The sequence below is a fragment of the Pseudorca crassidens genome, chromosome 8, assembly GCF_039906515.1.
Source record: "Pseudorca crassidens isolate mPseCra1 chromosome 8, mPseCra1.hap1, whole genome shotgun sequence".
Classification (NCBI taxonomy): domain Eukaryota; kingdom Metazoa; phylum Chordata; class Mammalia; order Artiodactyla; family Delphinidae; genus Pseudorca; species Pseudorca crassidens.
The window spans coordinates 92,928,879-92,954,313 of record NC_090303.1 but is presented as its reverse complement, the minus strand read 5'-3'; the positions used below and the strand labels follow the sequence as shown (position 1 = coordinate 92,954,313).

At 50.2% G+C, this 25,435-nt stretch overlaps 1 long non-coding RNA gene across 1 annotated transcript; it reads left to right on the top strand.

Annotated features, from left to right (window-relative positions):
• Positions 1 to 10,405: 10,405 nt before the first annotated feature.
• Positions 10,406 to 24,635, top strand: LOC137229371 (uncharacterized). Its single transcript, XR_010945650.1, has 3 exons — positions 10,406 to 10,448; positions 10,822 to 10,900; positions 21,352 to 24,635. It is a non-coding gene; the product is annotated as an uncharacterized lncRNA (long non-coding RNA).
• The last annotated feature ends 800 nt before the right edge of the window (positions 24,636 to 25,435 follow it).

Here is a 25,435-nt window from a genome sequence, read left to right as displayed (position 1 = left end):
AAGTGCCGACGGAGCAGCATTTTCAGATTCAGTTAACATTGAGCATCTAGTAAGTGCCAGGGGGCTTTACAAACATGAACTGACAACACCCCCAGTTTAGGATGAGGACCGGAATTAGAGAGGTCAAGGGCATTGCTGAAGACTGCACCGCACGAGCGCACGGTCGGCTGGTTTTCTGACTCCCAGGCCCGGGCTCCCTCGATGGTCTTCACTCGGGCACTCTTTCCGTGGCTGAACCCGGGCCACCTCCGGCTCCACGCCCAGCCCCACGTCTGCGTCGTCTCTCAGCCCATGATTCCTCATCCTCAGCCTTCCTGCTCTGTCCCCCACCACCAGATCCAATCAGTACCGACTCCTGTGAACCGTCCCTTTCAGAGGCTCCCTTCTCACAGCCCCTCGCCAAGTACAAGTCCATTTCATCTGTCTGGCCGCAGCCTCAGTCTCCTTACGGTCTCCCTCGGCTCTTGCTTCCTCCTGTCTCAGCACCAGAGGCATCTTCCTAAAATGTGAACCTCACCAGTCCTTCAGGGCCCCCTCTACCTGTGGGCTTGGTCCAACTTCTTCTTTTTTTTTTTTTTTTTTGCGGTACGCGGGCCTCTCACTGTTGTGACCTCTCCCGTTGCGGAGCACAGGCTCCGGACGCGCAGGCTCAGCGGCCATGGCTCACGGGCCCAGCTGCTCCGCGGCATGTGGGATCCTCCCAGACCAGGGCACGAACCCGTGTGCCCTGCATCGGCAGGCGGACTCTCAACCACTGGGCCACCAGGGAAGCCCTGGTCCAACTTCTTACAAGGCTACAAGGCCCCTCTTTCAGGCTTCATCTCCTTCTTCCCCTTCTCTGCTGGCCCCAGACACACCCAACTGTGTTCTGTCTTTCCTCCAGGCCAGGAAACATTCTCTCCCCTCTGCCTGACATACGTTTCCTCTTGGTCCTTCTCATCCCAACCTGTAGCCCCTCACACACCAGTTTGCCCACGTAACGTCTGCTAATGCTTCAGATCACACATCCTCTAGGATGCCACATTCGTTTGGATTCGATTCGGCAGACTGTAAGAGAAGACCCCAAGAGCAAAGGCTTAGACTCGAAAGTCCAATAAAAGAAGTCTGGAGCTGGTCAGCCCAGGACTGGGCTGAGCTCCGAGGTCATCAGGACCCAGTCTTCTTCCCTTGGGCAGTGTTTTTACCACCTTCTAACACACTCCGTGTTCCTGTCTCTAGAGTTCCATCCCAGGTAAACCTGGGTCCTCCTATGTCTCCGGATACAGGCTCCTTTTCTTAGGGTTAGATCATAGGAATGAGTCCTGCCCACAAACTCAGAGGTTGGGGGGAAAAATTTTCCTTTTCCTTTAAATTAACTTAATTGTAACTTCAGGTCACCATCTGCTAAGGTGGTAGCAAATTCCAGCTCATTTTTAAATTGAGATAAAATTCACCATTTTAACCATTCTAAAGTCTACAATTCAGTGTCTTTGAGTACATTCATAATATATTCACGACATAGTGCGACCATCATCACTATCTAATTCCAGAACATACCCTAAAGAGAAAGCTGGTCACCCCTCATCTCCCTCTCCTCCAGCCCCTGCCAACCACGAGCCTGCTTTCTGTCTCTATGAGTTTGCCTAGCCTGGGTATTTCATATCACTGGAATCCTACACTCTGTGGCCTTTCGTGCCTGGCTTCTTTCACTTCACACGTTTTCGAGGGGCATCTGTGTTATAGCATATGTCAGTCCTTCATTCCTTTTCATCTCGGTCTGTTTTGAAGGCCGTTGTCCTTCCAAGGTGGTATCAGAGTCCCTGAGGCTTATGAAGGAGACCCTGGCTGGCACCTGTCCTCCGAGCCGGGCAGGCCCTGCTTCCTGGCTTTCCTGGGATACGGAGTCTCTGCTGGGGCTGGGGCTCTGGGGCCAGAGCTGCCTGTCCTGGCCACCGAGCCATGTGGCGCCAGAAGGCTCTCATGGAGTAGTAGTGACCCTGCTGCCCTGGAGGAGTCCCCAGACCTCTCTGCCCTTCCCGGGCAGGGGCCCGCCCTCCTCACCTCACCGCTTCTCCCAGGGCCCCCTCTCTCCAGGACACCCCATCACCTCTTCAGTGGCCTTAGGTTTTTAGTACAGATCAGCTTCATTTTCAGGCTACCTTGCTGTCTGCCCCACCACAATTATTAAGGCAAAGACATACAAAGCCTGGCGAATTGCTTACAGTTAGGAAATATGTAGAGAGCCAAACAAAAATTTCATGAGAATAGGTTATCCTGCTACCTGCCAGAGTGTCATGGTTGGCCCTGCCTCCCCACGTGCACTGAGCAGTTCTGGAACGTTGGTGTTTACTAGACCAGGAGGGCACAGAGTTGCGAACCCGAATGTGCAGGGGCAGACATTTGAAGGACGGAAGGAAGGAGTAAATCCTACCAGTGGGGGCTGTGGGGGACCCCCTCACTCAGGTCAGTGGGTTATTGCCAAGTGGCCATGCTGCTCCACTGTTAACAGCGCTTCCCAGCATTTTGGTGTTTTCCAAAGGGGTTGGAAATGTGAGTTGTCATATGAAACTTCATAATTTTTAATTCCGGCAAATAATTCATATTTTAATAGAAAACTTGTATAAGCCCAAAAATAACAGCCACAGCACACGCGCACACACACACACGCGCGCGCACACACACACACACACATCTACATGATTGATTCAGCCTCTGGGCTACCAGTTGACAGTCTCTGATTTAAGGATACACTTGATGTCAGGGACCCCATGTAGCACAAGACATCACAAACCCGTAGATAAATTGTCACTGGATAAGACCCCTGAAGACAAATACCTCCTAATTAGGCAAGGGCCTCATTTGCTGGCCTGTCTCCCCGTCTGGAAGGAAACTTCCTCACTGCTTATTATGTGAGGATACGGTGTGGGTCCTCATAGTTACGAGCAGGTGCTGAACTCGGAGGATATTAGGAAAGGTATTTCCATATGGATGAGGGCTGAACCTATATACGGGTTGTAAGTTTCTCTGCTTATTCCTTTGGAGTAGGCTTGAGAAATCACACCGCCTACTCCCCATACATCAATGAAATCACCTGAGATCTGCAACCAGACTGCCTATTACTGTGGGACACCAGGAAGGTCTTAGCTCTTGGCAGTAAGAGGAGTAGGAACAGATCATTTATAACAACAAACATAAATAATTCACTTTACTGTCCGTAAGTTAATAAAGTGAAAAAATTGTGAAAGCAACACAAGGAGAAGACTAAGTGCTGGTGGTAGAATATATTTTATTACATGGCTGTATTTTGGCATAGTTTCCTTCGCAGAGTCTGTTCTTGGCTGTCTACAATCAAAGTCTCATTGCCAAGTCCGTGTGAGTATTGTTGTATAACTCACTGTGCTGCTTGGAGCCATGGGGTCTTCAAGGTCCTTCTCCCTTGGGTTCAGGAAGACACTGTCCTTTTTGTGGCACAGAGGAGACATCCTTCTGGTGAAGAAGTTCCTCTCCACCGGGGCAGAGCCTCCCCTCTGTCAAGTTGATGTGTATTTCTCTCTAGAGCGCGGCTCGTCTTGCTGAAATAAGTCTCCACTCCCCTGTCCCGTCCTTCTTTGTCACAGGGCCCCCAGTGATGTGATGATGTGGTTTGTCCTCTGCTGGGTTTTGATTTTGTTTTGTTGCGTTTTGTTTTGGTTTTGGCTTGCACAGCGCAGCTTGCGGGACCTTAGTTCCCCTGGGCGGTGAAAGCGTGGAACCCTAACCACTGGACCTCCAGGGGATTCCTAGGTCCTCGCTGGTTTCCATCAGGCCAGATGATGACTCTGAATCTTTCTCATCCTCAACCTAACCCTAATACACTCTCTATGCTGGCGACCCCAAGTAGCGCACACAAACAGATTGTTCAAGCAGAAATACTGAGGGTAGTCAAAAGACTTTGGCCAAGAGATTTTCCTATCCCAGAGCCAACTGTGAGACCCACTGAACAATGATACTGTGGCCCAGGAAATGAGCGTCAGCTCCTGGACGTGGGCACACCAAAAGAGGATTGTGGTGAGTAAATCTTCGAAGCACCGGAATAATTTTGTATGGCCAGTGGTTTCCCGAAGGTTGTTCTCTGGAAGGAGGAGAGTCCACAGAAGTTAAAGCACGTGAAAGTGAAGGGGAGGGTAGGCAAGGCAGCAGCTGCGAAATCCCCACGGCGTGGGCTTTTCTGCATCCAGGGAGAGAGGCACCGCGCTGGTGCCGCAGGGCCTGGAGGTCACCCTGGGACTGAGGCTTTGTGAGCTAGTGTGGGTTTCTCTGACAACACGATCCGCTTGGGATTTCAGGGGGCTTCCAGGCTATTTGTGTCCCAGTGCCATGGAGTAGGAACAGAACCACTGACTGCCCAGCTCACAGTCCTGACTCTGTCCCTTACTTCGTCGAGGTTTATTTGTCTAACTTCCTCCTGCCTCTGTTTTCCTCATCTGAAAATCAGCATCTACCCCAGTGGGTTGTTACGAGTAATGAGTTCATGTAGGCAAACACGTACGAGAGACACCTAAATGTCAGTTCGCGGTACTCGCCTCCTAAGTCCCAACTTTCTCTCTTGCTGTTTTCTGCCTCTCAGCCTGTGGTCCCTGTGCTCTCGGCTTGTTGCAGAAAATTCAGCTTTTCCAATAGCGCTTGACCAGACTCTCAGCCATATTGGATTGCAGGTCACAGGCAGAAAGGGCCTCTCATGATAAAGCTGTATCTGCTTCTTTCTGTGTATGTTTTATTTTAACTTTAGTAAAAAAACACGCAACATAAAATTTACCATCTTAACCATTTTTCAGTGGCATTCAGTACATGCGTTTTGTGCAGACATCACCACCATCCACCTCCTGAACTCCTTTCATCCTGCAAAACCGAAGCTCATTACCCATCAAACAACTCTCTGTTTCCATCTCCTCCCAGCCCCTGGCAACCACTGCTCTACTCTCTCTCCCTATGAATTTGACTAGTCTAGTTACCTCATATAAGTAAAATAGTGCACCTAGTCTGAGCGGCCACAATGTAATTAGTTGCTTCATTACTGGGTAATGAGAATGGCCAGCTTGCTGCCGAGAAGAGAAGGCTCTCCACCTTCCTTGACTCAGCCAATTCCATATTCCAGGGTCACTTGCCAACCCCCCTTCTTTTTTTTTTTTTTTTTTTTTTTTGCTGTACACGGGCCCCTCACTGTTGTGGCCTCTCCCGTTGCGGAGCACAGGCTCCGGACGCGCAGGCTCAGCGGCCATGGCTCACGGGCCCAGCCGCTCCGCAGTATGTGGGATCCTCCCGGACCGGGGCATGAACCCGTGTGCCCTGCATCGGCAGGCGGACTCTCAACCACTGCACCACCAGAGAAGCCCCCAACCCCCCTTCTTGATGCCAGTTTCTATAGCAAGACTCTTCCTAGGGTGAGCTACAGAAAGCCCTGCCCAATTGGCTTAGGCCAAAAAGGAATCCATTGGCACATGTAACTGAAAGTTACACGTGAGCCCCAAAAGGGCTCCAGGTAGACCTAAGCCAGACTCTTACACTGTGTCATCAAGGCCAGCAGCTCTATATTTTGGTTCCATTCTTATCCATTCTGCCTCCACACTATGGAATGTGCTCCAGGACCACACCTCCCCAGATGCAAGGTCAGCAGGAAAAAGAGAGCTTCTCTTCCCTAAATAATTCAGTTAAAGTCCTGGCCCTGACTGACCTTGCCCGCACCCAGGTCATGTGTCCACCCCGAACCAATCTCTGTGGTAAGGTCTGGGTCATATGTCCAAGCCTGTAGCTGAGGTCAGGGTCATCCTCACCCAAATCACACGACTGAGAGTGGGGAAGAGACAAAGAAAATGCTACTGTCACAGGAAGAAAGGGGACAGGCTGTTAGGCAGGAAAAAACAGCAAATGTTTGCCATATAGACAGTGGAATAGTAAAGCCCTTTAAAAAGAATAAAGTAAATCAGTATTTGTTGATTTGGAGCAATCTCCGAGCTGAGTTAGAAGGAAGCAAGATGCAGAAAAGCAGCAGAGTGTGTGTCCACCTGTGGCCACCAAAAGATGCGTATGTGTTCACGTACGCGTGTGTGCTTGTACAGGCATGAAGGTTTTTGCGAGAATATACAAGAAACAGTTCATGGGTATTTACCTCTGTACAGCAGAACTGGGGGGCATGGGACTTCTTTTGTTTTCTGTCCTTCTGAATTTTTAGCTGAATATGTGTACATTTTCATTAAATATCAATTTACCAGGCCCCACCTTTAAGTCGTATTCAGAGCATCTGTGTTAGAATTGTTACCTCACAGAAACTGGGGAAGATCACTGGGTCCGTGGAATCTGTGGCCTGGCTGAGATTTTGACTGAGGGGCAATGGGTCTGGGATAGCGAGGCCCCAGGGCCCTGGGCCAGGAGCTGGGCAAAGCAGAGCCACCTGTCATGTTTTCTATGTCAGGGGTAGCGGCTGGGGAGCCATTCAGAGGGAAAGGGGAGCTTGGGACTCAGCTCTGAGAGCTCACAGCTGGGCACTGTCTTCCTTTTTCAGGAACAAAGAGAAAACTAGCATCTGGGTGGGCCTGGATTTGGGGTCCAAAGCATCTTTGGAAGGATCTCAGAGCAGCTACAAGTCCCCTCTTTGGCACCCTGGCCCCAAAGGTGCCCCCAGAAGTGCTTGATTTTACCTTGGCCGTGAACCCACTTACCATTATTTATATAAGGTGATTACCGTTTACATCTAGATATCGTGTAGCAGAAACATTCTGCAAATTGCTAAAACGTCAAATCAACTCTGCGGTATCGTTTCTAAGTGCAGGGACAGCGTCTGCCCCTGTGTGTTAAGACTTCATCACGTGCTGCGCAGGTGGCTGGGCCATCTGCTTACAACCTTCCAAAATTAGGAGCCCAGGAGACACCCCCAGACTCGTGACCCAGGAACTGCCAGCCACCTTCACAGACACCCCACTTCCCCAACCTGAAAATCAAGCCAAGAGAGATCAAAAGCTCTTCCTTCAACAAATTCTTTAACAATTATTGAGCATCAAATACACACTGGGCACATTGCTAGGTGCTGGGAATACAGAGGCCAAGGACACACCCAGCCCCGGCCCTCGGAGCTTCATGATGAGAGCCTGAGCAGCGGATGGAAGCTGAGCCGCCTGGTGAGCACACTGGCTACCAGCTCTGAGAGTGAGAGGGCAACTGTGCTCAGCATTTCCTGATGGAAGCAACCTCTGCAGGCAAGAAAAACTGTTCCTGGCCAAAAGATTGACTTCACAATGAGAATGATGTCTCAGGCATTAGCCCTCTCCCTGGAGGGTAACAGGAACCTGCAAGTGACCCAAAAAACTTGCACCAAGTCTTTGTTGTATTCACCAAATCTGACTTTGTACTTTTTTTCTAAAATGACAAAAATAAATTTTTAAAATTATGAAGTTAATACATAAGCTGTTTTCATGCAAACAATATATAAATTTTTTAATTTTAAACTTTCGCTTGCATTTGGTATACTACATATGCTTCTAAGTACTTTTTAATATAGGTAAAATAAATATTTATGATTTTTTTTTTACAAAAGTTAATACATTCTGCAACTTGCTTCTTATGTCACATCATATAGCTCTCTTGCATTCTTTTTTAACACTTACATAGAATTCCACAGTTTGGAGATACCATAATTATTACTACTTCATTATTCTCCTAGGGATGGACATTTAAATTGTTTCTAATTTTTTAATAGCACAGGCAATGCTGCAATGAATATTCTAGCATATTTACTTTTGTGCCGTTGTACAAGTGTTTCTTTTTTTTTTTGGCTGTGTTGGGTCTTCGTTGCTGTGCACGGACCCTCTAGTTGCGGCGAGCGGGGGCTACTCTTTGTTGCGGTGCGTGGGCTTCTCATTGCGGTGGCTTCTCTTGTTGCGGAGCACGGGCTCTAGGCGTGTGGGCTTCAGTAGTTGTGGCATGCAGGCTCAGTAGTTGCAGCTCGTGGGCTCTAGAGCACGGGCTCAGTAGTTGTGGCTCACGGGCTTAGTTGCTCCGCAGCGTGTGGGATCTTCCCTGATCAGGGCTCGAACCCATGTCCCCTGCATTGGCAGGCCAATGTGCCACCAGGGAAGTCCCTGTACAAGTATTTCTATGGAAGAAGTTTCCAGAAGTGGAATTACTGGGTCAAAAGTTCTCTGAAATGGTTCAGCTTGAGTTTGAAGTGAAAATACTGTGTAAGTAAACATTCTGCAGAGCAGAGAGTTATTAAATAATGCACAAGATGAATTATTCAGAGTGATATTTAAAGCGTGCCCAAGGGTATGCTTTGTGCCTTTGGGCTGCCTTGTCAGAAATGTTCCAGTTTCCTCATGAGGACAGGAAGTCAGCAGAGCAGGATTCCTGAGCCGGGGTCTCCCTGATCCCACTGACAGGAACGTGTGAAGGGTTTTGATGGCAGCATCAGAATTGTTCACGGACTGAACGCATCAGTTGATCACACAAGAGGATGGATCACATGTGCGCATGAGAAGCCCTCAGACTCCTAAGTGCTGTTCTGAAGAGAGAACAGCGTACCCCAGAGGCATTTGGGTGTCAGCACCTGTCCTCACACAGCACCTGATCCTCTTCCTGCTTAGGTAATAAGCTCCAGGTCAGTTTCTCACTTACTCAAAACTCACACTGTATATACTTGCTGTCTAAACCTCTTTTTGTTGGGTTGGGTCTTCGTTTGCTGTGTTGGGTCTTCGTTGCTGCGCGGGGGCTTTCTCTAGTTGCGGTGAGCGGGGGCTACTCTTCATTGTGGCGCAGGGGGTTCTCACTGCGGTGGCTTCTCGTTGCGGAGAGCAGGCTCTAGGCTCGCGGGCTCAGTAGTCGTGGCACGCGGGGCTCAGTAGTCGTGGCACGCGAGGCTCAGTAGTCGTGTCACGTGGGCTCAGTAGTTGTGGCTTGCAAGCTCTAGAGCATAGGCTCAGTAGTTGTGGCGCACGGGCTTAGTTGCTCCACAGCATGTGGGATTTTCCCAGACCAGGACTCGAACCTCTGTCCCCTGCATTGGCAGGCGGATTCTTAACCACTGCACCAGCAGGGAAGTCTCCAACATCTCTCTGATTGAATAACTTTCAACCTGAGAGAAGTGAGGGACCAAGCATCATATTTAGCCCCAAGTTCCCTGAATCTTACACAGTGCCTGGCACACAAGCGGTCTTGGCAAATGCTTCTTGTAGTATGGCGCAGACTAATGTCAGCGCTAGTTGGGCTGTTAATTTACTACTGGGCATGGGTAAGTCACCTCCCTGCTGTAAGCCTCAGTTCCCCATCTCCCTGCTGGAGTTGTTTCAGGGCTGAAGTGAAACGTACACAGAGCCCACAGTATTGTGAATTGATGGAAAAGGTGAGGATGAGAAAGTGGCCTCCGTATGTGGCTTTTCAAATACGCCCAGACATTAAGGAACATTTTGGGGTCTAAAAAGCAGGTTAGAGTTTGTTTTTCTCACAGACATTTTACGATTCAATTAAGTAGGGATTCAAAGTGGTAAAAAAAAAAATGCCGTTTCCTGTAATACTAAAACTGTTTTCATTTTGAGTGGGGTAAGAATACAGCCTTTGAAACTTTTTTTTTTAATATATTTATTTATTTTTGGCTGCACTGAGTCTTCGTTGCTGCACGCGGGCTTTCTCTAGTTGCAGCGAGTGGGGGCTACTCTTCGTTGAGGTGTGCAGGCTTCTCATTGCGGTGGCTTCTCTTGCTGCGGAGCACAGGCTCTAGGCATGCAGGCTTCAGTAGTTGTGACACACGTGCTCAGTAGTTGTGGCTCACGGGCTCTAGAGCGCAGGCTCAGTAGTTGTGGCGCACGGGTTTAGTTGCCCCGCGGCATGTGGGATCTTCCCGGACCAGGGCTCGAACCCGTGTCCCTTGCATTGGCAGGCGGATTCTTAACCACTGCGCCACCAGGGAAGTCCCTGAAACATTTTTATGTTCCCTGGTTTGGCTTTGAAAACGACTGGTGAAAGTTTCTGTGAAGCTCCGCCCCCTCCCTCATTCGGTTTGTTTATTACCCACAGGTGACACCGATGGCCTCGCGGAGCCTCGAGGCTGAAGCCCTGGACAGGCATGTTCTAGGATGCCTGAGCCCAGCATTTTCGGCATTTTCGCAGAGCCGAGTGAATTCACACCAAGCGTGAGGTGTAATCGGGCCACAGAAAATTCGCTCTCAAGGGCCATTTCTTCTACCTTAACGGACTCATCGATAACTCAAACGCGTCGATTTTGGTGCCGTGATATGCGTGACTGTGGAGCAACTCCACAAGCTTCCAAGCACACTGCAGACTTTTATTATTATTGTGGTGGTGGTGGTGGTTGTTTAAAGTGTACAGCTGTGAGCACACAGAGCCACTCTGGTTTTGTGTCTGGTTTTGCCGCTTCCGCGAGCGGGCGCCACCTTCGCGGTGGCCTTGAGCCCGGAGGCTGTGCCTCGGAGGCCCCCACTCAGCAGGTGAGTGTTCTCTCCCCATCTCGCAGGGCTCACGTCCTTGCCCTGAGATACTGCTTCACCTGAAAAGAGCATTTGGGGGGCAAAACAGGTCCCAACCCGGTAACGAGGAGTCACTTCGCGTCTGCGCACAGCTCCGGGAGCCCCGGGTCGCTGGGCTGGCCCCTGGGTCGTCTGCTGGGGAAGGACCCCGGGACTGGGGGAGGAATTGCCCTCTGGAGCCACGCCTCCCGAGCCCCCGGGCGGACCCGAAAGTAAGCACCTTCCGTATCCGGCCTCTGCTGTCTTTGATTCCCTCCAGGGACCCCGCCTCGAGAGAAAGAGGCAGCCCGGCGGCGGGCGGCTTCCAGCGGCATTTTGCTTTCCCTTTACACAGGGTCGCCATCTAGTGACAACAAGGATGTACTACCACGTTCTAACTTCGGCAGGGAGTGCTCCAAGTGTGGAACGTTCTGGTGAGTGCGGGAAAGCTCTGTGGTGGGGACTGGAGCCAGTTCCAGGCCTTGCTGGGGGCGGATGAGGGGTAGACCTTCCCTGCCCTGCAACACGCGGCCCGGGGCCATCTCCGCGGGGGGCGGTGGGTCTGGGGCAATGGTCGAGTCCGACCTCGGGTGGACAGTGATTTGTTCTTCAAAAGGGGAGGCCAGTGGCCCCCCTGAGTTCGGCTCTGAGAGCCACACTCGGCATAGGACCTGTCTGGAGGAATTCTGGCTTAGGATACCCCACTCTCTGTTGGGACTGGGAAAGGTGTTCGGGAAGACAAGGGTGCCAGATGGAGAGCCCAGGTGGGCCTGCCTCGTGCCCTCCCTGAGCACACCTCCAGTTAGAGACTCTGCAGATGGGCGAAGGGAGAGGGCTGACCTCCCAGGTTCCTGGAACAGTCTGGCCCTGAGCTACCTCACCCCCGCCATGTCCACTTGCTCCAGAACAGACCCAAGGGGCAGGTGCCTTCTGCAACTCAGCAAACATTCAGGTGGAAAGAGACTCCAGTCTCCTCTTTTTTTAGAGACCCCCGTATCTTTACTAGGGATTTCCTTGTAGCTGTCAACTTGGCTTCATGGAGGGAAAGCACCGTACCCCACATCCCCACTCTTTCAGAGAATAGCTTCTCTCCACAAGCACTGTGCTCCCAAAGGCGGCTGACCTCCTCCCCTCCTTGTCCTATATTGAGGGGGATGGGGAGAGGGGAAAGAGGGAAAGTTCTCAGTAGTCACCGCTCACTGAACCCTGTGGATAGGTTGCCATATACGTTTGTGCAAGTTGCTCACTGCACAAGGGCGCCTGGCCGGGGGGGCCACTAGGATCTGGAATTCAGCTCTTACCTGATCACAAAGGCATGCCACCCGGAGGAAGGGGTACACTTTTCAAATTTACCTGCTCTCGGTGATCCTGCCTACAGGGGCCCCCTTTTCCTAATTCTCACAGATAGGGGCCAGCTGCAGCTTTTGGGGAGTTGGGTGACGCTCCTTGGAGAAGAGGCGCCTGCATGGAGCCCCAGCCCAGGACTCCTTGGCTTCTGTGGGCCCCAACTCACCTCTCTTCTCCCACAAGTAGAAATTCCCCCCGAGGTGCTCAGTGTATTAGCTGGAGCGGCAAACCTATTCCAGTGCTGCGGTCTCCATCAAGGGGCTCTGCTGGGGAGAAACGGCAATACTACTCTTGCAGAGGGTTGGTATTTGATTATAAGATTTTCAGGCAGAAGACATGTCTTTGCACCATTCTGCTGACTCTAGCCTAGTTCTTCAAGCCAGCCTGTGAATGGCTCACCTTCATTTCTCTTGTCCCAGAATATCTCAGATACACACACACACCTCTATAGACAGAAAGGTCATTACAGTTCCAGTGGACAGAGATTTAGGTGGGCCTAAGGGTGGGTTTATGTTTCTGCCACCTGGTCTATAAAATCTGGGTAGTTTAGCACTTTTTGATGTTTGAAATGGGACAGTGAGGCGTTTCCTTGTGGCCTGTCAAAGGCCCAGGTCAGTGTGTTTGTTTCCTAGGGCTGCTGTAACAACGTACCTTAAACATAAATGTACTGTCTCACAGTTCTAGAGTCTAGAAGTCGAGATCAAGGCATCTGCAGGATTCCTGCTGAGGGCTGTCAGGGAGAATGTTGCCTTTCTCCTAGCTTCTGGGGGTTTGCTGGCCATCTTGGTGTTCCCTGGCTTGTAGCCGCATGACCCCAGTCTGCCTTCATGTTCACATGGTGTTCTCTCTGCATGCATGTCTGTGTCCAAATCCCCCCTTTTTACAGTGGGTTAGGGCTCACCCTAGTGACCTCACCTGAACTAATTACATCTGCGAGGACCTTATCTTCCAATAGTCACACTCTGAGGTACCGGGGGTTAGGAATTCAACATACGAATTTGGGAGGACACAATTCAACCGATAACATTAAGATCCCCCCAAAAGATAGCACTAAACCCCTCATCTTCTACACATTGCCATGGTGACAGGAGGAGGGGAGGCTGGAGGGACAGGGAAGTTCAGCTCAGAAAAGCTACAAGAAAGCTTTTCTTTCTGTGTCAGGTTGGGATCAGGAGACTGTCTGATCCCCACGTAACTGAAAAAATCTCTAAGACAGACAAGCCAGACGGTCTCATGTTTATGCATCTCCAGACCACAAAGGAGAGAGAGGTTTTGGTAGCCCAAACAGACCCTGAGCTGTCTCAGCGGCCAGAGAAACACAGGTCTGTGGAAGGCTGGCCTGCTCAGCCAGAGCCGTCATGGTCCTTGCAGGAGGTTGCCCGTTAGGCTTTTGAAATTATACATTGTCTTAATCATCACTGTGAAGGTCTCCTCAAAATTAACAATAGCTTAACTGCCTGTTTTGGTTGTTGCATTTTGCTTGCAGAAATGGCACAGTTCTGGCTCAAAATCACAGTGTCTAAATCTTGAGCACTGTGGCCAGACTGGCTCTCCTGCCGCCTGAGTCATGGTATTTCAATCTGCCACATATGACAGTCACATAATCCCACTTTGGGGCCCTGATGAGACAGGTGGAAAACAGCCTTCCAATGGCCTGTGAAAGCTTCATGGGCAAACATGCAGTGGAATCGATAAGCCAGCTGGCTAGAGCTTCAGCCAGAAGACCAGGGGTCATTACATTGCTGTTCATGGGTGGGCTTCAGGGAATCTGTGACCCCCAACACATGTACTTTATTAGGGAGAGGGTTCCCAGCATTCACTGAAGATTCAAAGGAATCTATAGATAAACCAGTTAAGAAATACTGCCCTAAAAACTCCCATCCCCCCCACATCTTTACGGTAAATGAGTAAAGTCAATTTTCTTCTAAAGCACAGAAGCTCATCATGAAATTAGGAATTGTTAATGGTGGGAGCAAGACCTTTAACCTCGACAATGGTTATCTCCCAGTCTGGACCCTGAAGTTCCTGTCAAGGTTATGCATGTGGATCTGTAATTGGGAATGTGCAGGCTAGGTTCTGTGGTCCCAGAACGGCATATAATGTGGCTCCCTGTGGCCTGGGCTCTCTGATGGGTCCCCAGTAATAGAAGTGTCTGTTCCTTTATGGAGAAGGGTGAACCTTGATGGAGTCCATGAACTGGGTCCCAGGATTGTTAGGAATGTAAGACCCTTCCCCCAGAAAATCCTCCCTAGAGGGTTTTTGTTCACATCAACCAGAACTGAGTGGCAGACAACTTCTACTTGACCAAAGGATTCACGATGTTTGTTTTTAAGACAGAAGCTGGTCCAGCGCCCCCTCTCTCTCTCTGTCTTTCCGTCTCTCTCTCTCTATTTGTCCAACCCGTCTCCACCACTCTACCCTATGATAAATAAATAGATGACAGATCGATATTAGATAAATACATGTACATCCGTGGTACACGGTAGGGAAAGTTCTCAGTCTGAATTATTATAACAGGGACAGCCAGATATCAACTTTTTTTTTAATAATTTATTTTATTTATTTATTTTTGGCTTTGTTGGGTCTTTGTTGCTGCGCACTGGCTTTCTCTAGTTGCGGTGAGCTTCTCTTGTTGCAGAGCACAGGCTTTAGGCGCGAGGGCTTCAGTAGTTGTGGCACGTGGGCTCAGTAGTTGTCGCTCGCGGGCTCCAGAGCTCAGGCTCAGTAGTTGTGGTGCACGGGCTCAGTTGCTCTGCAGCATGTGGGATCTTCCCAGACCAGGGCTTGAACCCGTGTCCCCTGCACTGGCAGGTGGATTCTTAACCACCGTGCCACCAGGGAAGCCCAATATCAACTTTTACAGAAATAAAAGAAGAAATTTTAGCAAACTGTTTAAACTATTTTCTTAAATAGATTTCCTTCACAGCCAGAGATCTTCAGTAGCCTCCTCATCCGACATCGGGGTTCTTCACCAACTGATGAATTTGGCTTTTATTTTGGGGAAAGAGGCCTCTTTTTCTCTACTTGCTTGCATTTTTGCTTTAACGTCTTCTAGCAAGCTGGGGTGTTTCGATGCACATGGACAGCACCTGGGAATATCTCCGCCTCACTCCGTGCTGTGACCACCTCAATCCGGCCATCCCTCTCCTTGTACTTGACAGGCTGGCAATCTTGTTACACTCATTACCGTGCAGGACTGGGTAGGGTCTGCACAAATACGCTCGCTGTTCGGAAAGCTTCTGCATGGCATCACCAAGAGTGAGGCGTAGTGAGATCCCCCTCCCCAGCCCAGCCTTCTGCACGGGTGTTAGTGACAGTGAGTCACACTGCCGTGTGCTCCTGGTCTCCCTTCAAGGCTGGGGTCTTTACCAGTGTTATTAACCTGGGCCGAGGAAGAGCCTCACATATCCCATTTCTGTGACATGAGGTGCCGGCATCAGGCTGGCAGGGAAGACGCGAGGCCGGGACTTGGAGGCAGCGTGCGGAGAATCCCTGGATTCTCCCTCTTGAGGAGGGTGGGAGTCCCCGCGACGTCTCACACGGTGTTTGTGTGAGACCCCTCCTCTTTCTCACATGGAAAGTTGGAACCCTTCCAATGCCTGAGACAGGTCTCAGGAAGCAGGCCCGCCTGGGGCTGAAGGTGGCTGAAGGGGCTCAGGGGAGGCAGGTGAGAGGGAGCCAGCACGGAGCACAGAACTGAGATGGACCAGGGCCTAGGAGGGCAGGTGACCCCATGCCTCCGACAGGCGACCCCACATGCCTCTGACAAGCAGAGGTAGCCAGGTCCGTTCAATCCTGACAGAGCCAAGTCCAGGGCCCGAAAGACAGTCAGGGGATCCCTAATGGGTTGTGGGGTTGCTGAGACCTTTCGTCTGACCTTTTGTCCCGAGCGACCTTGGGCTGCCTGCTGGCTCCAGTACCACCATCTAGCCTAGCATCTAGCCTAGCATTCCCACCTGCCCGGGAAGACCAGGCTCTTTGTCCTCACTGAGGTCTGCACTGCCAGGCCTACAGACGGTAGTTGGGGTCTTACAGGGAGACCCCACATCTTCCTCTGTGATCAGTCACCCACTGGGGCCTGGGCACAGGGTCTAGCAGAGGGTCTCTTGACCAGGGTGTGCATTCAACAGCACAGGCCGTGAGCTGCTTAGCCCCGGGCGCCCCTCCTCTGGACTCTGACGTGAGCAGGTTGGGCGTCTCTGGAGTTGAGCATCTCATCCCCTCTGCTCCTGACATAAAGAGACAAAGCTGATGTGTACAAAGAGTCTGATGCGAGGTTAGCCGTTTCACTCTCCTATAGACTCATTACCAAAACAGAGAGGTATTTTCTGCTTCTTCCTCTTCAGAGGGCGGTTGGACTTGCTGTCCTGGAAATTGAGGTGTTCCTAGCCCCAGGAGAGAGTCGAGTGCTTTCATTTTTAAAAGCCTAGACTCATAAAATAATCATAACACAGGAGGTTTAGGATAGAGGAAGACTCCAAGGACTGAGTCCAAAAACAGCCCAAGGATGGAGGAGACTGGGTGGGGACAGGTGTTCCCACAGTGCCAGAGACCTGCCCTGGAGGGACAGGGAGGGGGCAGGACCTCAGCCGGGGGAGGGCATGAGTGGATGCATGTGGAGGCTGGCTGGCCAGGGAGGAGGGAGTCTGTAACACAAAGGCTGGATTTGTCGGGGTTCTTCAGAGAAACAGAACCAACAAGGATATGTTTGTATGTATATTTCATATGTTTATATTTCCTATCTGTATAATTAGGAGCTGACTCACCCCTTATAGAGGCCGAGCAATCTCATGGTCTGCAGTTGGCAGGCCGGAGACTCACTAGAGCTGATGGTGTAGTTCCAGTCTGAAGGCGGGAGGAGACCCAGGTCCCAGCTGCCCGCACCCACATGCGAGGGGTGGGGTTAAGCCTGGTAAAGACCAGCACCTGGAGGCTAATCTGTCTCAGGCAGAAGCAGCAGCACAATCAGGACCCAAAACCCAAGAATGGGCCTCCTCTTTCAAGGCACCAATAAATCCTGGGGTCCTTGTTTAATCTGCTTGCGAGAGGGAGCCCTGGAAATTGACTCAGAGTGAAGTTCTCATGCATCTTCGTAAGTGGCAGCTTGAATTGGATATCGTATGACTTAGGAAAATAAAGCAAGGTGACATTTCTTGCCCTTGAATGTTGAAAAGCACATCACTACCCATTCTGAATCTTTAGGAGCCCTGCCATCACAACAGTGATGCAGAAATAAGAAAGGAAGTTGATAGGATTCAACTAACACGTCGTTAATCTCTGCAGCTATTACCTAAGGTGAGGGGTTGAATTTTTTTTTAATTTATTTATTATTATTATTTTTTTTTTTTTTGGCTGTGCCAGGTCTTAATTGCAGCACGCGGGGTCTTCGTTACGGCACAAGGATCTTTAGTTGCAGCATGCGGACTAATTAGTTGTGGGATGCGGACTCTTAGTTGTGGCATGCATGCGGGATCTAGTTCCCTGACCAGGGATCGAACCCGGGCCCCTGCATTGGGAGTGCGGAGTCTTACCCACGGGACCACCAGGGAAGCCCTGAGGGGTGGAATTTTATAGAATGTGAGGCAGAGGTCAAGGATGGTAAGGATTCTGGGTATCAGTTCCCATGTGGGAGGGTATTCCCACACAACCAATCAATTCTCAGACACCAGCTGGTTATTCTACAGTTTAGCTCAATTCTGACACTGTCTACCTGGAGATAGTCAGATCCCACAGATTAAGGACTGAGTCCCACCAGACTGCCACCACTTCAGGTGTCAAAGTCCAGGTTGTCACCTGTACTTATAACCAACTGGCTATACAGCAGAGGTTCCCATGACCCCCTCCTTGTGTTGGATTAATTTGCTAGAGCGGCTCACAGGACTCAAGATACCAGTTTACTTACTAGATTACCAGTTTATTATAAAAGGATATAACTCAGGAACAGCCAGGTGGAAGAGATGCATGGGGCAAGGAATGTGGGCAGGGGCGGCAGAGCTTCCATGCCCTTCTCTCCAAGGGCACCACTCTCCCTGCATCTCCACATGTTCACCAACCCAGAAGTTCTCCAGACCCCATCCTTTTGGGTTTTAATGCAGGCTTCATTATACAGGCATGATTGATTAAACCATTGCCCATTGGTGACTGATTCAACCTTCTGCTCTTTTCCTGTCCCTGGAGATCAAGGGTGGTGCTGAAAATTTCAGCCCTCAGGACTTCCCTGGTGGTCCAGTGGGTAAGACTCTACGCTCCCAATGCAGGGGGCCCGGGTTCGATCCCTGGTAGGGGAACTAGATCCCGCATGCCCAGGTTCGATCCCTGGTAGGAGAACTAGATCCCACCTGCTGCACTAAGAGCCCTCATTCCACAACTAAAAGATCCCACATGCCGCAACTAAAGAGCCCGCATGCCGCAACGATGATCCTGCATGCTGCAGCTAAGACTTGGCGCAGCCAAAATAAATAAACAAATATTTTTTTTAAAGTTGAAATTCTTAAAAAAAAAAAGGAGCAAAGAAAAGAAAGTTTCAGCCCTCTAGTCACATGGTTGGTTCTCCTGCCAAGCAGACCCACCCTTTGGTGGGGCCCAAGTCACCTTACAAACATAACGAAAGACACCTTCGTTGCTCCCATCACTTAAGAAATTCCAAGGGTTTTGGGAACTACGTGCCAGAAATGGGGACACAGACCAAATATATATTTCTTTTTCTTTTTTTCTTTTATAAATTTTTTAATTTTTATTTTATTTTTGGCTGCGTTGGGTCTTCGCTGCTGCGTGCAGGTTTTCTCTGGTTGCGGCGAGCGGGGGCTACTCTTCCCTGTGCTGTGTGAGCCTCTCATTGTGGTGGCCTCTCCTGTTGTGGAGCACAGGCTCCAGGCGCACAGGCTTCAGCAGCTGTGGCTCACGGGCTTAGTTGCTCCACGGCATGTGGGATCCTCCAGGGCCAGGGATCAAACCCATGTCCCCTGCATGGGCAGGCAGACTCCCAACCACTGAGCCATCAGGGAAGCCCCTATATTTCTTATAAAATGCAATATCGCAGATGGTGTTTCCCCAGACACAGTGATTGAACCTGGAGATCTCTGGGCTCTTGTCTGAAAAACCAGGCTGGTGGGGCTTCCCTGGTGGCGCAGTGGTTGGGAATCTGCTTGCTAATTCGAGCCCTGGTCTGGGAAGATCCCACATGCCGCGGAGCAACTAGGCCCGTGAGCCACAGCTACTGAGCCTGCGCGTCTGGAGCCTGTGCTCCGCAACAGGAGAGGCCGCGATAGTGAGAGGCCCGCGCGCCGCGATGAAGAGTGGCCCCCGCTCGCCGCAACTAGAGAAAGCCCTCACACAGAAACGAAGACCCAACACAGCCAAAAATAAATTAATTAATAAACTCCTACCCCCAACATCTTGAAAACAACAACAACAACCAAAAAGAACAGGCTGGTGGTCACCAAATCACACATATACCAGAATTCAAGACTATTGACACATGGTGGGGGAGGTGCCGTGGACATGGCTCCCCGCTCCTGGCTGCAGGGAGCTCCTTGAAGGGAGGAAGCCAAGAATAGGCAGAACAGGAGCTGGAGCCACCAAGATAGATGATGGAGCCCTAGTGACGGTGCCACTCAGACCACAAGAGAATAGTAAACTCTAGACCAGGCAGTAACCAGTCTTAAGTGGCGGTGAGATGGTTTTCTTTTCCTTTTTCTTTTTTAATAAGGTCTTTCCTTTTTTATTATTTATTTATGTATTTGTGTTTTTATTTGGCTGCGCCGGGTCTTAGATGCAGCTCGCGGAATCTTCATTGCCGTGGGGGGGATCTTTGTTGCAGCATGCAGAATTTTTAGTTGCGGCATGCGAGATCCAGTTCCCTGACCAGGGATCGAACTCGGGCCCCCTGCGTTGGGAGCATGGAGTCTTACCCACTGCACCACCAGGGAAGTCCCGAGATGGTTTTCAATGGTGAGTTTTCACCATGGGCTAAAGGGCTCAGCTGTCTGAGTCCATAAGAGGAGGGTGGGTGGCCAGGACCCATCAAGGCACTGACAGCTGGGCCGAGCTTGAGCATGAGGCTGAGACCTCCAGAGGGTCTCAGTGGGAAACAGGGCAGGAGGCCAGGGAGGCAGAAGAGCCTGTACTAAGGGGTTAGACAGGGAGGCCGATGAGAGATGAGAGACGTGCCCCAAACTTACCAGCTACCTGCACAGTAGTGTTGAGGGACCCCTTATCCTTCCCAGCTGGCCCTCCCCGCCCTTCGGTTCCGGGCCTCAGTTTTGTTGCAGGAAGGAGCACCCTTTCCAAGGCCCGAGAGTGGGCTCTTTTCTAACACTCGGAAATGCATTGTCCGAGGAGACACACGTGCTGACACAGCAAGAGACTTTATCGGGAAGGGGCGCCCGGGTGGAGCTGGTAAGGGAACCCGGAAGGACTGCTCTGCCACGTGGCTCACGGTCTCGGGCTTCATGGTGATGGGATTAGCTTCCGGGTTGTCTCTGGCCAGTCACTCTGACTCAGGGTCCTTTCTGGTGGCACGTGCAACCGCTCAGCCACGGTGGATTCCAGCGAGGAGGATTCTGGGACGTTGGTAGGACATGTGGATGGGCGTCTCCTCTCTCCTTTTGACCTTTCCCGTATTCTTCTGGTTGGTGGTGGCTTGTTAGTTCTGTGTTCCTTACCAGGACCTCCTGTTGTAAGATAACTCATGCAAATTGTTACTGTCTTGGCCCGGCCAGGGCAGGCGGTTTCAGTCAGTGTTTCCCTAACAGTTTGGGAGTGGGGACTGCCAGTGATAGGTTATCACCACCACTGGCGGCGGGTCTCACGGGGCAGGCAAGGGTCCCCCGCGTCTCAGGGGACTAGAATGTCTGGTGTGTCTCTGTATCAAGCAGTGCTGGAAAAACTTGCCAAATTCTTGCATTTGGGAGACATTTTCTTATGTTCCACTTTTTTCTCCATCCCTCATTTTCCCTGAAAACGGCTTTTTTTTTTTTCTGATTATATAAATAGTTACCACCTTTGTCTTGAAATACACATGCTTCAGCTGTTAACATCTTAGCTTAGACTTAACATCCACATTTAGTCAGCCTTCCTAGTTATATACTCTATTTGTTTAGAGTTCGCGAGGCCTGCTTTGACTTGGGAGATCCCGGTGCCCGAGGACTCGCTAGGAAGTCTCCTCTGCGGCGGGCTGACTTGGCTCAGAGGGGGGGAGGGTCCTCCACATCTGGATGCCGCTCACCGAGGTGCTTCTGGGCGCTGCTGTCTTCTCCTTTTGCTGCTCTCAGACTGTGGCTCTAGGGGTCCCACGCAGCCTGATGATGTCTTTTGCGTAGCAGCGACGTGAGGCTTCCCTGGTGGGTGCTGGTGGGTGCTGCTTCTGCACTCATGTCCCTTTGTCCCCCCTCATCTCTTTCTGCCCCTGTCTCCTGTTCCCTGCACTGCTCCCATCCAGGTCTTTCCGGGTGTTGAGCCCCAGACCCAGAGAGAGCAGCTGGGTGTGCCTCAATAAACAGTGTTACTATCTATTCATCAGGGCTGTCTATTCACACAGGTCAGTAACTCACAAGCCCCAGTGCACTGCATTGTAGCAGATTCCGGGATGGCGCTCCCAGCAAGGGAGGATCTTTGTTTTGACATGCCGGGAGCAAGCAGACGGTGACTCAGGGAGCTGTTTTCCTGTCCTGTTACGGCTTCCAAGTCTCCTTGGATGAGCTTGCACGCGTCCAGGTGGAATATTTTCTCACCCCCGTTGCAGCCTTACCTTTACCTGCTCACCTGACTGAAGGCCACCGTTTGTTCCTCCACTGGATTCACGTTTGTCTCTCCTCTAGCTGCAAGCGGATCCTTCACTAAATAACTGAGGCAGAAACAGGATGCCTTGTCCCTCCCAGCAGAAAGCTAATGTCCCAGAGAACAACAGGGATAAGATCGGGGTAAGGAGGTGGCTGGAGGAACTTGAAAGCGAGGCCCCGGCTGCTGAGTAACTAGGTCAACTCCTGCTCCTTGGCCCCAGCCCACGACTTGCATGGACCAGAGACTGGGAAAGAAACCTCCAAGAGCCCAGAGGACGAGGGGAACAAGATGCAGGAAACGGGGAGAAAAGACGTGTTTGGCAGTCGCAGATGCATGACGGCATCGTGAGTCTTCCACTTAGGAGTTCTGTGACCCTGGCAAGTACCTCAACCTCTCTCACTCTCAGTTTCTGGTAAAGAAGGAATTTTAGTGTCTTCCTCACCAAGTTATTGTGAAGAGTATTTACTCATAACAGCCGAATGCACCGTGTGAAACTTGATTGGATCCTAGTTTGAAAAAAATTGGGGGAATTTAAATACGGTCTCTGTAATATCATCTAGCATGGAGTACTTGCTCATTTCTTGGTGTAAGGATGGTATGGACTTCTGCAGAACACTATATTCGTGGGCGATACATGCTGAAGTATTTAAGGCACAAGTTTCGCGAGGTCTGAAGCACATTCAAATGGTTCGGCAACAAAAGGTACATTAGCATGGAGAGAAAGACAAAGCAAATATGATGAAATGCTGACTGTTGAGTCCAGGTGGAGGGTCTTTAAGAGTTCGCTGTGTGTGCTTTCTATTTTTCTTAATGTTTAAAATTTGTCAGAGAAAAATCGGGGGAGAAAAAGAAGAAATGAGACAAGGTATGTCAAGTACCCTGCACAGCGCCCCATTCGGCAATGTTTATTTCATAAATATTCATAATATGTCACCAGGGTGACATCGGCCAAGAGCCGGGGATGGGCCTGCCAGGTACTGTCCTGGGGTTACAGCAGTGGCTGCCAGAGGGCCGGAGACAAATAGTAAACAATGAAACAAATACGTGAACACGTTGGCCGAAGACAGTGCCGAGTGCTATGAAGACAGTCACAGGTGAGGGACCAGGGGCCTGGGGGTGGGAGTGCCACACTGGCTTGGCTGCCCCTGAGCCTCTGAGCAGGTGGAATGTGAGCTGAGGATGGACCGTGCCAGGGAGCTGGCGGTGCAGAGACCTCCCTCCACCACCACCTGTGCATCCAAGGACCCTAGAAGAGCTCAGGATGCCACAGGGGGTGACATCGGCCAAGAGCCGGGACTGGGCGTGTTTGCTTCCTCTCTAGGAGCAGCCAGCCATGGCTCAGTTTATGCTCTTACAACTCCTCAGTTTGCTCAGGTGGCCCCGGTACCATCAGCCTCCTGGAGCAGTGAACTCCGGGAGGGCGTGACAAGGGTGCCTGCTGAGCCACTTCCTGGAACCAACCGGTGATCTGGAACGGGCCTTAGAAGGAATCTCCATGGCCCTCTTCACAGGCCCTGAGACTGGCAGAGACTTCTCAGTAACACAATTAACAAAGTATGTTCAGGGGGCTTCCCTGGTGGCGCAGTGGTTAAGAATCTGCTTGCCAGTGCAGGGGACACCGCTTCGATCTCTGGTCTGGGAAGATCCCTCATGCCGCGGAGCAACTAAGCCCGTGTGCCACAACTACTGAGCCTGCGCTCTAGAGCCCGCGAGCCACAACTGCTGAGCCCGCGCACCACAACTACTGAAGCCCGCGTGCTCTAGGGCCCACATGCCACAGCTACTGAGCCCACGTGCTGCAACTCGTGAAGCCCGCGTGCCTAGAGCCCGTGCTCCACAACAGGAGAAGCCTGTGCACCGCAAGGAAGACCCAATGCAGCCAAAAAAAAAAAAGAAAGGTATGTCCAACCTCATTCATAACTCAAGAAATTCAAGTTGAAATTTCACCCATCAGATTAGTAAAGACTAAGGAGAATGGAAATATCAAGTCCTGGTGATGCTGTGTGGACGACCCTCTCTCATCCTTCATTTGCCCAGCCTCTTGTGGGTAATCTGGGTCATTTGGGCCCTGTCCATCAAATTTGAAATTGTGACCACACTTTGGTTCCATTTTAATTAATCTATTCTGAAGATATCATCAAAGAAGTGATGTTTTAAAACAATATAGAAGGATGGTCACTGAATTATAACTGTAGCATTTGCAGCACTGCAGGAACTATGTCACGCAGAAGGAAACAACCCAAATGTCCACCAGGAGGAGACTGCTTAAATAAATCATGTATAGATATGCATTTAATAAGAGTGGAGTTTTGGAAACAAAATATATGTACGTATAATAGCAATCGAGGTCAGTGTATGCATAGAAAAGACATCCAGAAGACTGTATATTGAAATGTTAATAGAGGTCTCTGGGGCATGAAATCCTGGGCACTTTCACTTTCTACAGTGTGTCTTTCTGTAATATTTAAACTTTGTATCACAAGCATGTGGAGCCCACTTCTCTTGCTGCCCTCGGTCTCCCCGCTCGTGACCCCTCAGCGCCAGTGCGCACCACCAACTTCCCACAGGCACTGTGGTCTACAGTTCAAATTCAAGATGGAATTTAGATGGCCCTGGGTGCCTCTGAGTCTGAGCCCAGCCCAGGGTGGTGGGCTGTGGCCGGGGGAGCCAGGCCTTGGCGTCTCCCTCTTAGGGACCGTGACACAGTGACGCACATCATGTTTTCCTCGCAGACTCGCTCTGAGCCAAAACACGTGGAAGATAAGAAGTCTTTGATTTTATAAACTACATATGTGATGATCGTCATCCCAGGCGAAGATATTTAAGCAGGAAAGCCAGTCAGGATGCTCCCCTCTCAGCTCCTGTCCACACTGGAAATGAACAAGCAGCCCATCTCAACAGGGACAGCGGCTGACTCTGAGAGGTGAAATAGAGGGACAGAAGAGACCTTTCCTTTATATTTTATATACTTTTTGAACTATTTTCATATTTTTAGTAATCTTTATTAGCCCTAAAAAAATAACTTACTATATGCCATCTCTTTAAAAATTGAATTTTTATGTAAGAATATACATAAATACCTTCTGTTTCTAGAAAGTGGAAACATTGCAGATAAGGTTAAGTCTCCTAGACGTTCCCCCCTGCCCCAGTCCAGACAATCTACAGCAAAATGTATTATCACTTTGGTATGTATCTATCTTTCCACATCTTTTTAAATGCATTTTCAGGCATATATATATATCCCCACATTAAATACATAGCCTGGGGTTGGTAGAGATTAAACATAAAGTGTTTTCATATAGTGCTTTCTTTCTGCTGGACTTTTTCTCTCAGTTGCTTGTCTTCAGGGAGCATCCTTTGCAGTAGTTTACCTCCCCTCCTAAGATCCTTCCCCTCCACATCCTGCTTCCTTCCCGTCTCTCAGGAGTAGCGAGTCTGTGGTCTTTCCAAATGCTGCTACCAAGATCACTCCAGCAGAAGTCCCTGGGGTAGAGTTGCCTGATTTGGCAAATAAAAATACAGGAGGCAGGTTAAATTCTAATTTCAGATAACGAATACTTTTTAAATATAAGTATATCCCACGGAGCACTTGGGACGTTCTTATACAAAAAACAAAAACACTATTATTTATTTATTTATCTGAAATTCAGATTTAACCGAATGGTCTGTATTTTATCTGCCAATCCTATCCTGGGGCACTTGTTAAAAATTGGCCTTATCCCCTTATGAGATTCAGTAGGTCTGGGTGGAGTCTGCCAGGAATCTGTATTTTTTTCATGGTATTCAGATTACTGGTCAGGGCTGGGAACCCTGTCCTCCACACCAGGCTGGCAGGGGACCAG